The 11,397-nt window shown below is 39.3% G+C and overlaps 1 non-coding gene across 1 annotated transcript; it reads left to right on the plus strand.

Moving 5' to 3' along the window:
• The first annotated feature begins 2,641 nt into the window (after positions 1 to 2,641).
• Positions 2,642 to 2,745, plus strand: LOC147509507 (small nucleolar RNA Z157/R69/R10). Its single transcript, XR_015219685.1, has one exon. It is a non-coding gene; the product is annotated as a small nucleolar RNA Z157/R69/R10 (small nucleolar RNA).
• Positions 2,746 to 11,397: the final 8,652 nt, after the last annotated feature.

Consider the following 11,397-nt stretch of genomic DNA (forward strand, 5'->3'; position numbering starts at 1 on the left):
TCCAGGTTCGACTTGTGCTTATTTTTCTTTGAGCTTGTCTGTTGCTGATGCTGGAGGGTTGGAAGCTTAAGGATCTTGCAACTTTAGGATGTCTTTTGTCTGTACGACCTGAGTTTTGGCCTTGGTTGTTGCGCTTACTTGATTGCATCGATGAGCTTCTAGTTGGTTGCTTCTAAGCTCCATGATGCCTCGAGGTCCGAGGAACCGCAGGACTTGGTGTAAGGTTGATGGAACTACTTGGATATTGTGAATCCACCTGCGTCCTAAGATGGCAGTGTATGATAACTTGACATCAATCACACTAAAGCGTGTTGAGGTCTTAACCATGTCCTCTTTTTCTCCAATGGAGACTGGTATGATGACGTCTCCAATGGCATCTATGCTATCTCCATTGAACCTGTAGAGTGGCGCATTTGACTCTATCATCACCGAGTTTGGTAGGTGCATATCCTTGCATGTTTGGTAGAAAAGGATGTTGCAGGAGCTACTTGGATCGATTAGGACCCACTTGAATGTCCATCCGTTGATCTTGACGTGCACTACCAGAGCATCATTATGGGGTAGGCACACCTTGTCGAGATCTTCCTCGGTAAATGATATTGCGGTTGTAGTTTGAGAGCTGGCAGGAGTGATCACTTCAGCTTTGTGGGATAGGTGATAAATTTCTTGCAGTGCTCCTACACGCCTGTGCTTTTCACGATCGGAGGTCTCTTTGTTGGATGTGTCTGTAATCATGTGGATTACCTTTTCCTCGTCGTGATCGGAGGAATGTTGTCTTCTATTGTGCCTCGACCGACTTAGAGATTTATATCGTCGGGCTATTCTGCTTCTGCTCCTTCTACGAGCAGGTTGTTCATTACTAGGGCTCCTTCTTCTGTTGCAGTTGGCATTCAGTTTATGCCTGAGGTCACTTTCTGGCAGGAACTCTTTCAGTTTTCCTTTTTGACTAAGTCTTGGAGGTAGTGCTTGAGGCTCCAACATTCATCTGTGTTATGGTGATGGAGTTGGTGGAAGTGGCAGTATGGACGTCCATGTATTGCTATCACCTTGTTGATGTTTGGTTTGAAGTAAAGTGTTGTATATATCTTCTTCAGGATATGGCTTGGCATCCTGGAGAAGTTGGAGAATTCTCTTTTGGTGTACGATGGCTTCTGGGAGTTGTTGCCCTTGTTATTACCTGAGTACTGATTGCTTTCTTTGGGTCCCCGTTTGTTACTTACTGTGAGGACTTCTTTGCCTTTTCAGCTGGGCCATCCATTCTTCGTACTTCATGTACTTGTCGACTCTGTGGTACAGGTCGTCTAGGCGTTCTAGCTTGTTGAGCATGAGAGACCCTACTAGTTCGGAGTCGTCTAGGAGGGCATTGGTGAATGCCGAGGTTGCAAAGCTGTCCTTGAGGACTAGCTCCATTGATAGCAATTCCTTTTTGAAACGTCCTAGGAAAGCGCAAATAGTCTCGTTGTATGCTTACTTCAGCTGGAACAACGAGTCTAGGTCGGCTTGTTTCTTCCTGTTGTGGACGAACTCTGCTGCGAATGTCTTAGCTAGCTTGTTGAAGTTGTGGATTGAATCGAGAGTTGGCGTGTAGAACCAGTCTAATGCTTCATCCTTCAAGCTGGCTAGAAAGAGTTTACATTTTAGGTAGTCAAAGTCTGGGGCGCTGTAGAGCACCAAGATTTGGCTAAAACGAGCTATATGCTGGCCTGGACACGCACTACCATCATACAATGGGAACTTTGGCTGGATAAAATCAGTGGGAGGCTGCTTGTCCTTGACTTCTGTGGTGAATGGTGACGCTTTGTATGACTGGAGCATCTTCTGTATGATCTGGACTGCGCTGGCTTTTTCACTTGACTTCTCCAACCGCTGGGCGAAGTCCTCTAGTTGTTGATTGGTGGTTGTAGTGAGGGTTGTGACTGCATTGTTGTCAATTACGTCTGGAGGCAAGTTATTGGTGTTGGAGGTGGTTTGTTCGCGCATAGCTTGGTTCTCTTGCTGGAACGTGGTAAATGATTCGTGGAGAAACTTTACTTGATCTACTAGAGCTTTTAGTTGTTCTTCCATGATGGTTTTTTTTAACCAGTTTTGTGGGCTTGACAAAATAGTGTGGGTGTTTTTCTCAAGGAAATGAACCGACAGATGGCGCCAATGTAGAGGTGTGGATTTGTATCTACGACTTGATGTTGAGGTTAATAGGGAATGGCTGCACTCTTTCTTGGGATAAGAGTTGCCTACGTATCAAGTTTCTTGGGTGAACTTGAATTCAACCTTACGTAGTTCATCTCTATCTACTTATAGATGTTTGAACTGACTTTCATTATTTGCTCCAGGCCGTTGTCAAGTGTAGATCTATATTTTGTGCTATCTTGATGATTCGTCATTACTTATACTGTTACAAAGTAAATGTTTCCTTGATTGGTGCGTTGACTGAGCTTCAGGATCGCGGTAGATCATTTGTTTCTATGTATGGCTGTATTTGATATTTGGGACGACTTGAGTTTGGGTCGTGGTTATGTCCTGGTGGCGTGGTATGACCTGGTGATGTACGAGCTGTGAAGATACGACCTGGTGTGTGGACACGTGTGCTGTAGTGAACTTTTGAGAACGGAGGGTACTTATAGTTACTGAGAGAGAATGCGGTGTGGGTGCGGTCATGAAGTCTATTGTTAGGAGTTATGACTAGAATTTCTTATATGGGTTCAACCCAGAAGCTGAAGACCACCCCTTGGCTGTCTGAGCAACCACAAGTATCAAGTTGTTGTGATTGATAAAGAAGAAAAATGATAAATTATTTGTAAACAAGTAAAATGCAACACAGGTTGTCTGTATTCTCCATTTCAAAACATTCCGTAAATATTCACAAATGGCATTTTAGTATTCACTTTGAACTTTCGTTGTGAGCTTCATTCACCACTGGATAAGTTGTTCGTCTATCTATGAAGAATCCTAGATAGTTCCCATTTTTAAATATCCTCCATTTAACAGCTGGGACAAGCTGTTTACTTTCTCCACTGTGAACACAATTTCTCTTTCTCCGTCTCAATCTTGATGTTATCTCTTTTGATTCACCCCTTCAAATCAGATCCTAAAAGAAAACCAAGTCATTAAGTACTTGTCAGAAAACATACATTTTGTTTTGGGTAATTGCTTGATTCGGCCATGATAAATACACATTGTTCTCCAACCGGCCACACCTTTTAATTTTCACCAATTCAACGGGTTTTTTTACCCTTTTGCCCTCCCTTAAAAAATTCTCTTTCCTCCTGCCACACTCTCTCCTTTGCAACACACTCTCTCTCCTTGCGTACTTCTGATGTGACATGCACAGTAATATTTATCCGTTAGATTCTCTTAGCGATACGTACTAGCGATTAATGACCATTGGATTTCAACCCAGCAAAAATGAAAACGGACTTTAGCTATTGTGGGAATCAGGAAGCAGCAACTTATGGATCTACTATTAGCAACTCTTTCGTTGTTTTTTGTAATTCATAGACGAGACAATATTTACCTCGTTTTTTGTGCCAACCTCAAAAAGTTTTTACAAAGCTCCAAAGCTACACTTTTTTCTCTGGGTTCTTCTTTTTTGTTCCTCTACTTTGTCTTCTCCTTTTCGATTTTTCTAAGGATTTTGATGGATGAAAACAACTCAAACCTCGATAATGGTTAGTTTTGATGTTTGTTTAGTTATCTTTAGTGTTGGTTTGTTTCTACGTAGGTTTATGTTTCGGTTTACTTCTTTGTGGTTTTACGTAGAAGTGTGAGTGCTTTTTTATAAGGTTTCCATGGTTGTTTACCATTTCCATGTTGATTTTTTTGTCATAGTGATGGTATTTATACAATGTCATAAATGTAGAACAATAAATGAAAGAACTTTATTGCCGTTTTATTAAAAGCCCCTACTTTTTATTGTGCTAACTTTGTATTTTTGCAAGTTCATTCGATATGCTTATTTATTATGATGGCGAGATGAAATCTGACAAGCATGGTGTGATGAAGTATCTAGGGGGTGAGGTGAAATTGAGAGTGTTTGATGTGGATACTCCCTTTGAAGGATTCATGTGTCTTGTTGAAGCTGTGTCATTACGCATGAGATTGGGTTTTTCTGTTAGGTATTTGATGAACAAGTCCCCTTGTAGAATCGATGAAGAAACTGACTACTTGAACATGATTAAGAAGCAGAAGAAGACTCCAACGAAAGCAATGAAAGTTTGGGTTATCAATGAAGCAATCGTTATCACACCATGTGGTATGGGAGCAGGACAAGTTAAAAGATCAAGTCCTGGACAACCTAGTGTAAAGAACAAAAAAGTTCGTACTAAGTTATTTAAAGTAGATAGTGTTACTCCTAGAAAAGGTGGTGGACAACCTAGAGTGCAGAATAAACCGGTTGGTATTCATTACTTTCCAATTGCAGTTGGTGTAGTCCCAAAAGAGGACAATGAACATTGGGATTGGTTTATTCAGAAACTCAGAGATGTTGTAGTTGGCCCTACAGATAAGTTTGTTCTATTATTAGATAGGCATACAAGCATTCTCCTGGCCGTGCCAAAATTCCTTCCAAATGTGTACCATTGCTTTTGTGCACAACATATATCTAACAATGTTAGCAAAGAAGACACCAAAAGGAGAGTTAAGGCCACAGCAGAAACTTATGATAAAGCTGACTTCGTGAGAATCATGTGTCGCATTTGGTGTAGTGATAGTAAAGGTTACGGAAAAATAATAAAGATTCCTAAGGAATAGTGGTCATTTGCCTATGCTGAAATGAGAAGGTATGTAATTTGTTATACAAATCATATCGAGAGTTGGAATAAGATGATTATGCCTGAGCTAGCTATGCCAATTGCATCTATGCTAAATGGTATTTGAATGAACATTATGAGGCACTTTTATGACTATCGGGTCATGGCTTTGAAGCTGAAGACAAAGCTGATGAAATCAGCTAAGGATGTAATCATTTCCTCTTGTTATGTTAGTTAGCTGTTCACTACAATAAGTGCTAGTGAGTACATATACTTGGTTACCAGCGTAAGGCGCAATGATACAGTTGACCTACTAAATATATGTTATACATGTGGTTTTTTTCAACAAGTTGGTATTCCTTGCAGCCATGCGATGAAGGCCATTGACGATGGTCAGTTCTGTGTGTATGACTTCTTCCTACCGTGTTACTCAAAGGAAACGATGATGGATACCTATCAAGAGAATTGGACACCATTGAAGGGCAAAGAACAGTGGCATTGGGGAAGTTACAACATCATGGTTCACCCTCCCACAGATGAGGTAATACCTGGCAGGCCCCAAAAGAAGAGGAAACGTTCTAAAGGGGAGGGTGTGCCAGTGCAAAGGAGAAGGTGCAACCGTTATGGTGCCCTTGGACACAACAAAGCAACCTGCCCTACTGCTACAGATGATGCTGCTTGGATTGACTTTTCAGATGGGGTTTCGGCTGATTTTACCAACGAAGACTTCAGTTGAGTCAACCATTAGCTACATATAGAATTACTGTCAGCAACTACGCTTGTAATGTTATTTGGATTTTCATTGGCCTTTCAGTGACTATGTAAGTTATTTGAGAATCAATGTAAAGGTATATTGTTGTTTAGAAAGTGGCAGAGTGTTTTTTCTATTGAAGTTATCAATATGTAAGGTAGCAAAGAAAGCAAATACTATAAAATTAACGCCACAATTGAAACACTTAGGATTGTAACTTGAAAATGAGAGACGTTATCAAAACAAACCACTGACATCAAAATATTACGTTTATCAAAATGAAACACTACAAAATGAGACACATAAGTTCCAAAATAATAACAAACATCTTAAATGGCACCATATATCACCATTTCGATGTCCCCTAGTTCTTGTCTTTAGCTATGTTCTCTTGCTGGTCAGCAAACCCATCTTCACCATTTTCAGCAGTGTTCCCATCCATATCTTTGTTAGTTTTCTGCATCCTTCAGCTGTACCTGACTTCCAGCTCCATCATGATGACTCTCTTCATCTTGGTCAATGTGGAGTTGGTTCTCAGTAGTAGCTTCAGCATCCTTGTTCACTTGGTCACTTCCAGCTGCATCTACTTGACTCTTTTGGCATTGGTCAATGTCCACTTGATTCTCAGAAGCAGCTTCAGCATCCTTGTTCATTTGGTCACTTCCAGCTGCATCTGCTTGACTCTGTTGGCATTGGTCAATGTCCACTTGGTTCTCAGTAGCAGCTTCAACATCCTTGTTCACTTAGTCACTTCCAGCTGCATCTTCTTGACTCTATTGGCATTGGTCAATGTCCACTTGGTTCTCAGTAGCTGCTTCAACATCCTTAGGTTCTTTGTCAATTCTAGCTGAATCTGCTTCACTCTGTAGCTCTATACCAATGTTAATTTGCTTTAGTGCCTCTTTCTCAGTAGCAGCTACATCTTTGGCCACTTGATTCTCAGCACCCTTCTCCTCTTGCTCACACTGAAGGGTGTCATTGGTCCTCTCTGCTTGCGGACTTCCTTCTGTCAACCTATTTTCGAATTCTTTTCTCTTCTTAGCCACTTCATCTGGATTTAATCCATAGGATATAATATCTATTCCAATCCTCAGCCGCATTCTAAATAATGGTTGCATGTCAATATGGTTTACCCTCTTAGGAACACTTCTAAGAAGACTATCAATAAAGGCAAGGTAATATAACCTCAAACTGTTGGAATCTGGTTGTTGTGTGACACTAACAAATTCACGAGCCCATGATGTGTTTAACTCAACAGTGGAGCTTGGATCAACACACCTGAGCACATAAGGAATCATTCTCTCCAAAGCTAGTTGTTCATCAGAAATTTGGTTTCCACCAAGAGAATCATAGGTGCACACTTTCATCTCTTTAAGGTTAAAGATATCAATAATCCAGTGACTATCATGAACTTGAAGAGGTACAATTACTCCCTTACCCTGTACTGGGTGCGGTTGATTTCTAATCCTTCCTTCAAAGGGGTCAAAATACTCTTTAACAATTTCATATGTATGGTACAAACCATTACCCACTCTCTCTTCTGGGCTTGCAGCTCGAAAACTTGGGTCTTGTAGCTTTTTCTTGAATATCCCATACTCTCTTATGATGAATTTCTACATCCACAAAGAAATGATGAAGCTTATCAAACTTAAGGAAGAATAGTGAGTAAGCTTCAACAGAAACTTAGTATTAAAGTATAGAGAATTCACAGCAAAGTAAACATCCTCCACAACAGTATACACTTCCTCTTTAGGAATGGCATGTTCCTTACAGTGCTGCTTATACCACCTTATCAATAGCTTGACATATAAGCTGAGAACCTAGAAAAGAATCATATAGTAATTAGTACCAAGTTGCTGATAATTGTAGAGTAAATTACTAATGGTAGATCCATTACCTCACCATCCACCCACTGTCTTCCATGTAACGAATGAAAATTATGCACTGAAGGACTTGATCGTACCCAAAAACTCTCAAATCTGGAGAGCTCTGTTGATCCTTCTTCCTACTAAACTTTTTCCAGTAATAATTGACAACATTTACCTCACCTGTGGTAGTTGTTTTCTTGTAAAAGGTTGATGACAGAGTAACCTTGATTAATGAGTCATATTCCTTTCCCATTTTCTTTTCCCATAAACTAGTACTTTCTTTTTCCAGTTTTTTTCCCTCCTCCTTCTTCTATGGCCACTCTCTTCACTTTTCTTATCAATTTCCATCTCCATTTGAGTATGAATGAGTACCACATCAGGTTCCTCCAAATCAGCAGCATCATTCTGACCCACACTGTTCTGATCATCATCTACAGATGCTACAACTTCTTCAGTGCTTACTTCTTCTGATGGTGATAGGCCTAGCAATTCGGTTATGTTAGGGAGCTCTGCAATTCCAACCAATAGTGAAGCAAAACTGATTTTTTCCATTTCTCTATTCAGGACTATTTCCCCATCAAGATCACCAGGAGGAAGGACTAAAGCACAAGCCAAAGGAAAGTAAAAGGATACATGGTCAATCATTGCAGATTCAGCATAAGGTACTATAGCAATCTGTACCCCCACCAGGTCTCGATCGTCCAGCTCCACAATATGTTCTTGGTATGTCCCCTTTGGTATGACCTCACTAATTTGTTACAAAGCACTTGCAGCAACTGACTCCAAATCATTTTGCCCTCTTTGTTGTTGTTCAACATCTTCATCTTCATCTGACTCAACCTGGATCCACTTTCTTCTCTATTTGGGTGTCTCTGCTTCCTTAAGCTTCATCTCCTGTTCGCTTGTTCTCTTACTGATTTGATATTTTTTCTTCAAGTTTTGCCTCTCACTAGCCTTTATAGCCTCATCTTTGATTTCCCTTGATTGCTGAACTCGGGTATACCACGACCTTTGACCACTTTCCTTTTCTTTATTTCATACTGAGAAGGTATTGAAGTATCTCCCAGAACTTCAAGGCTTTGATCCTTGTCCAATGCTCTTTTTCTTTGATATGAGGAATTAGGAGAAACCTCAAAGGTAACTTTCTTAGAAGCAGATAAACTCCCTTTCTTAGGTTCTGAATGAACCTTCTTCTGAAAAGACCTTGTTGGTGTTTTCAGTATAGCATCAACACCTACATTGCTTGGCTTCTTTGGGCTTCTAGTTTTTGCTCCTTTCATAACCTCAACCTCTAAACTTCTACTCCTTGTTCTATGCCCTTTCACAACCTCAACCTATGAACTTTCCATACCACCTTTCAACCCACCATGAACAATCTCTTGAATTATTGTTTCTATGCCAATTCTTATTTCACTTTGGAGTATATCCCCAACAACCCTAACCTCCTTAGTAACATGTTTTAGATTAATCAGAACATATAACAAAGAATATAATTAAGATCCCACTTCCCTATTTGTAAACCACAGCAGATACATTATTGTTGACATATATTGTTCAACAATATATCAATCATGGTACTGTAACATATTACTGCTTCATATATGAAAAAATGCTGAAATATGCAGTTCCATAACAACACATTATCAGTGCTTCATATAACAACCAGTTTCTAACATTTGCAATTCCAATTCAAGCCTATATAATAGGGAACCCATATCATATTACAACTTCTATAACATTATAATATTATATGAGTACTTCAAATGTCAAAAACTGGTTACCCATATATTATCATTCTGGGATACAACATGCAACATCGTTGAACACAGTAAAGAAAACAAGTTACTTACAAGGCCTTTAATTACTTTTGCCTGTCTTTGAAACAGTTCATCATTATTGTATTTCCCTTAAACTGCTACACCTCTTTGCATGGGTTGTTGCACCAAAGCATCATTTATCACTTCTTCATTCAGTTCTCCTCAGACAGATCTAGACTTTCCAACACCACTGACTTCCCCTTAAGAGGCTGAATTTTTTTCTTATAAGTATATAGATGTATGTTTCTTGAAGGCAAGTCTACCTAATCTAGTATTCTTGGGAACCTACCATCAACTTGTCTCCGATCCCCAAGAGATGGGATGTGAAGATATACCTAAATAACAAAACAAATTAAACAACCATAAACTGCGAAAGAATCCTTTTCCGACACTCACTAGATTAGACATGTCTTCCAAAGACTCTTCCAACATTTCAAACAGAGGTGTGCCCTAAGGAAAGCTATCAAATGCATTTAAATTCTCGGCTAAATCAATATACCTCCCATCAACTGTCCTAGCAAATCCTGGAAGCACAACCTGCAACAGTATATACAACCTATTCAGCCTAAACACATCATTCTGACTTTTTTCACCAACACTTGATTTTGCCAAGTTTCTAGCTTCCAATATTTCTGTTTTAGAAACCATGGTTCATGAAATTGGAATGGGATCTTCACGTCTGCTGTGTAGAATGAATTAGAAACCGACTTCACACTAAAACCCATTATAAGAACATCATCACTTTTTCTAAACACCAAATTCTTCTTACCGATTCGGTAGCAAAGTTTACCCACTTGGTGTCCCAATACAACATAGACTAGCGTAGTAGTGGTGTGCATTCTCTCGTTAATGCTTAAGAACTTCCCGAAGCAATACTTCTCAAAATCTTCCTTCTCTGCAGTAGTGAATGTCTTGAACAATTTATGCAATTTATCGAGTGACATACGAATAGTCAAATTAAGATTTCTCATTTTTTAAATATTGGAAATGGTCGGAAAATTAGGGCTTCAAGGGTTTCAATTTGAGCGGTTTTTTTTGTCCAAAAATAAACACTGAACAAACCTTATAGCACACACATATTACTACCACCACGTGCCAGTTAAAGGTTAAAAAACCATCATTTCTTCAACTGTTCGGCAAATAATTAATGTCATCATATCGTTCCTAACATGATAAGCACCCAAAACTGTAATACTAAATCCTAAGAGACATAGCATTTTGGTTAATTATGTGTTTAATAATCATGAAATAATTATAATTTTGTACTTACGCAGGTTTTCACAGTTAACGTGAATATAATAATAAAACATGCATCTAAGTACGGGAATATTATGCATACTTGAAGTCCTCCCATTCAAGCCCAGTGAAGCCCAACAGAACCTGACTAGAGCCGAAGATTCTAAAGGGACAAAACCAGTGTAGAACGGGTCCACGAGTAAAGAAGAAGCAAACTTCCGAAGCTCACATCTTTCAAACCTGGACGCCGATTTCGGCAAGTGAACTGCCAGAACAACCAAGGCGATGAGCTCTACGCAAAGACAGAAAGTTGTAAAAATGCCAAAATCCGAGGCATGCTTTGGACCGACACAAAGACGTGGACCCACTCGTTCATGGACATACAAGAAATGATGAGTCATCATGCATAGACAAGTGGTAAGACACTTGTGTGCCACCTCGCAAATAAAGACAAAACAAGGAAAAGACAAGACAAAATAATCAATGCATGAATTGATTTGTGAAAAGGAAAAAAACAAACTTATAAAAAAATTGGATTGTTATGAAACAAAAGGACAAACCTTGTAAAACAAGGTTTGGATGTTTTGGAAATATACAGCCAAAAGGGAAATAAATGTACGGGGCTTTACGGAGAGAAGGGGGGATATATATTTGTTGGGAGGCTAGAGAAAACCAGACTTTAGACTTTATTTTCTCTTGCATATTTCCTTCTGTTGTTTTACATTTCAGTAGCTTTTTCATTTCAAGCTTTTATATCAAGTACTGTAAGTATTCACTTCAATAAAATCTATTTAGCTTCAAGTTAAATTCCTGTTCTTCATTCACTTCTTTTTACTTATTTATTGTATACAATGAGATCAATCAATCCATCCAAGGACCATGAGCTAAAATCCTCCCAAGGGGAGGGTTAATGATACTCATGTGAGGATCAAGTTGCCATTTAATGTTCCAGAATCATTACTTAGGAATTAGGTTTAGAT

This window comes from Coptis chinensis, chromosome 3 (genome assembly GCF_015680905.1).
Source record: "Coptis chinensis isolate HL-2020 chromosome 3, ASM1568090v1, whole genome shotgun sequence".
NCBI lineage: Eukaryota > Viridiplantae > Streptophyta > Magnoliopsida > Ranunculales > Ranunculaceae > Coptis > Coptis chinensis.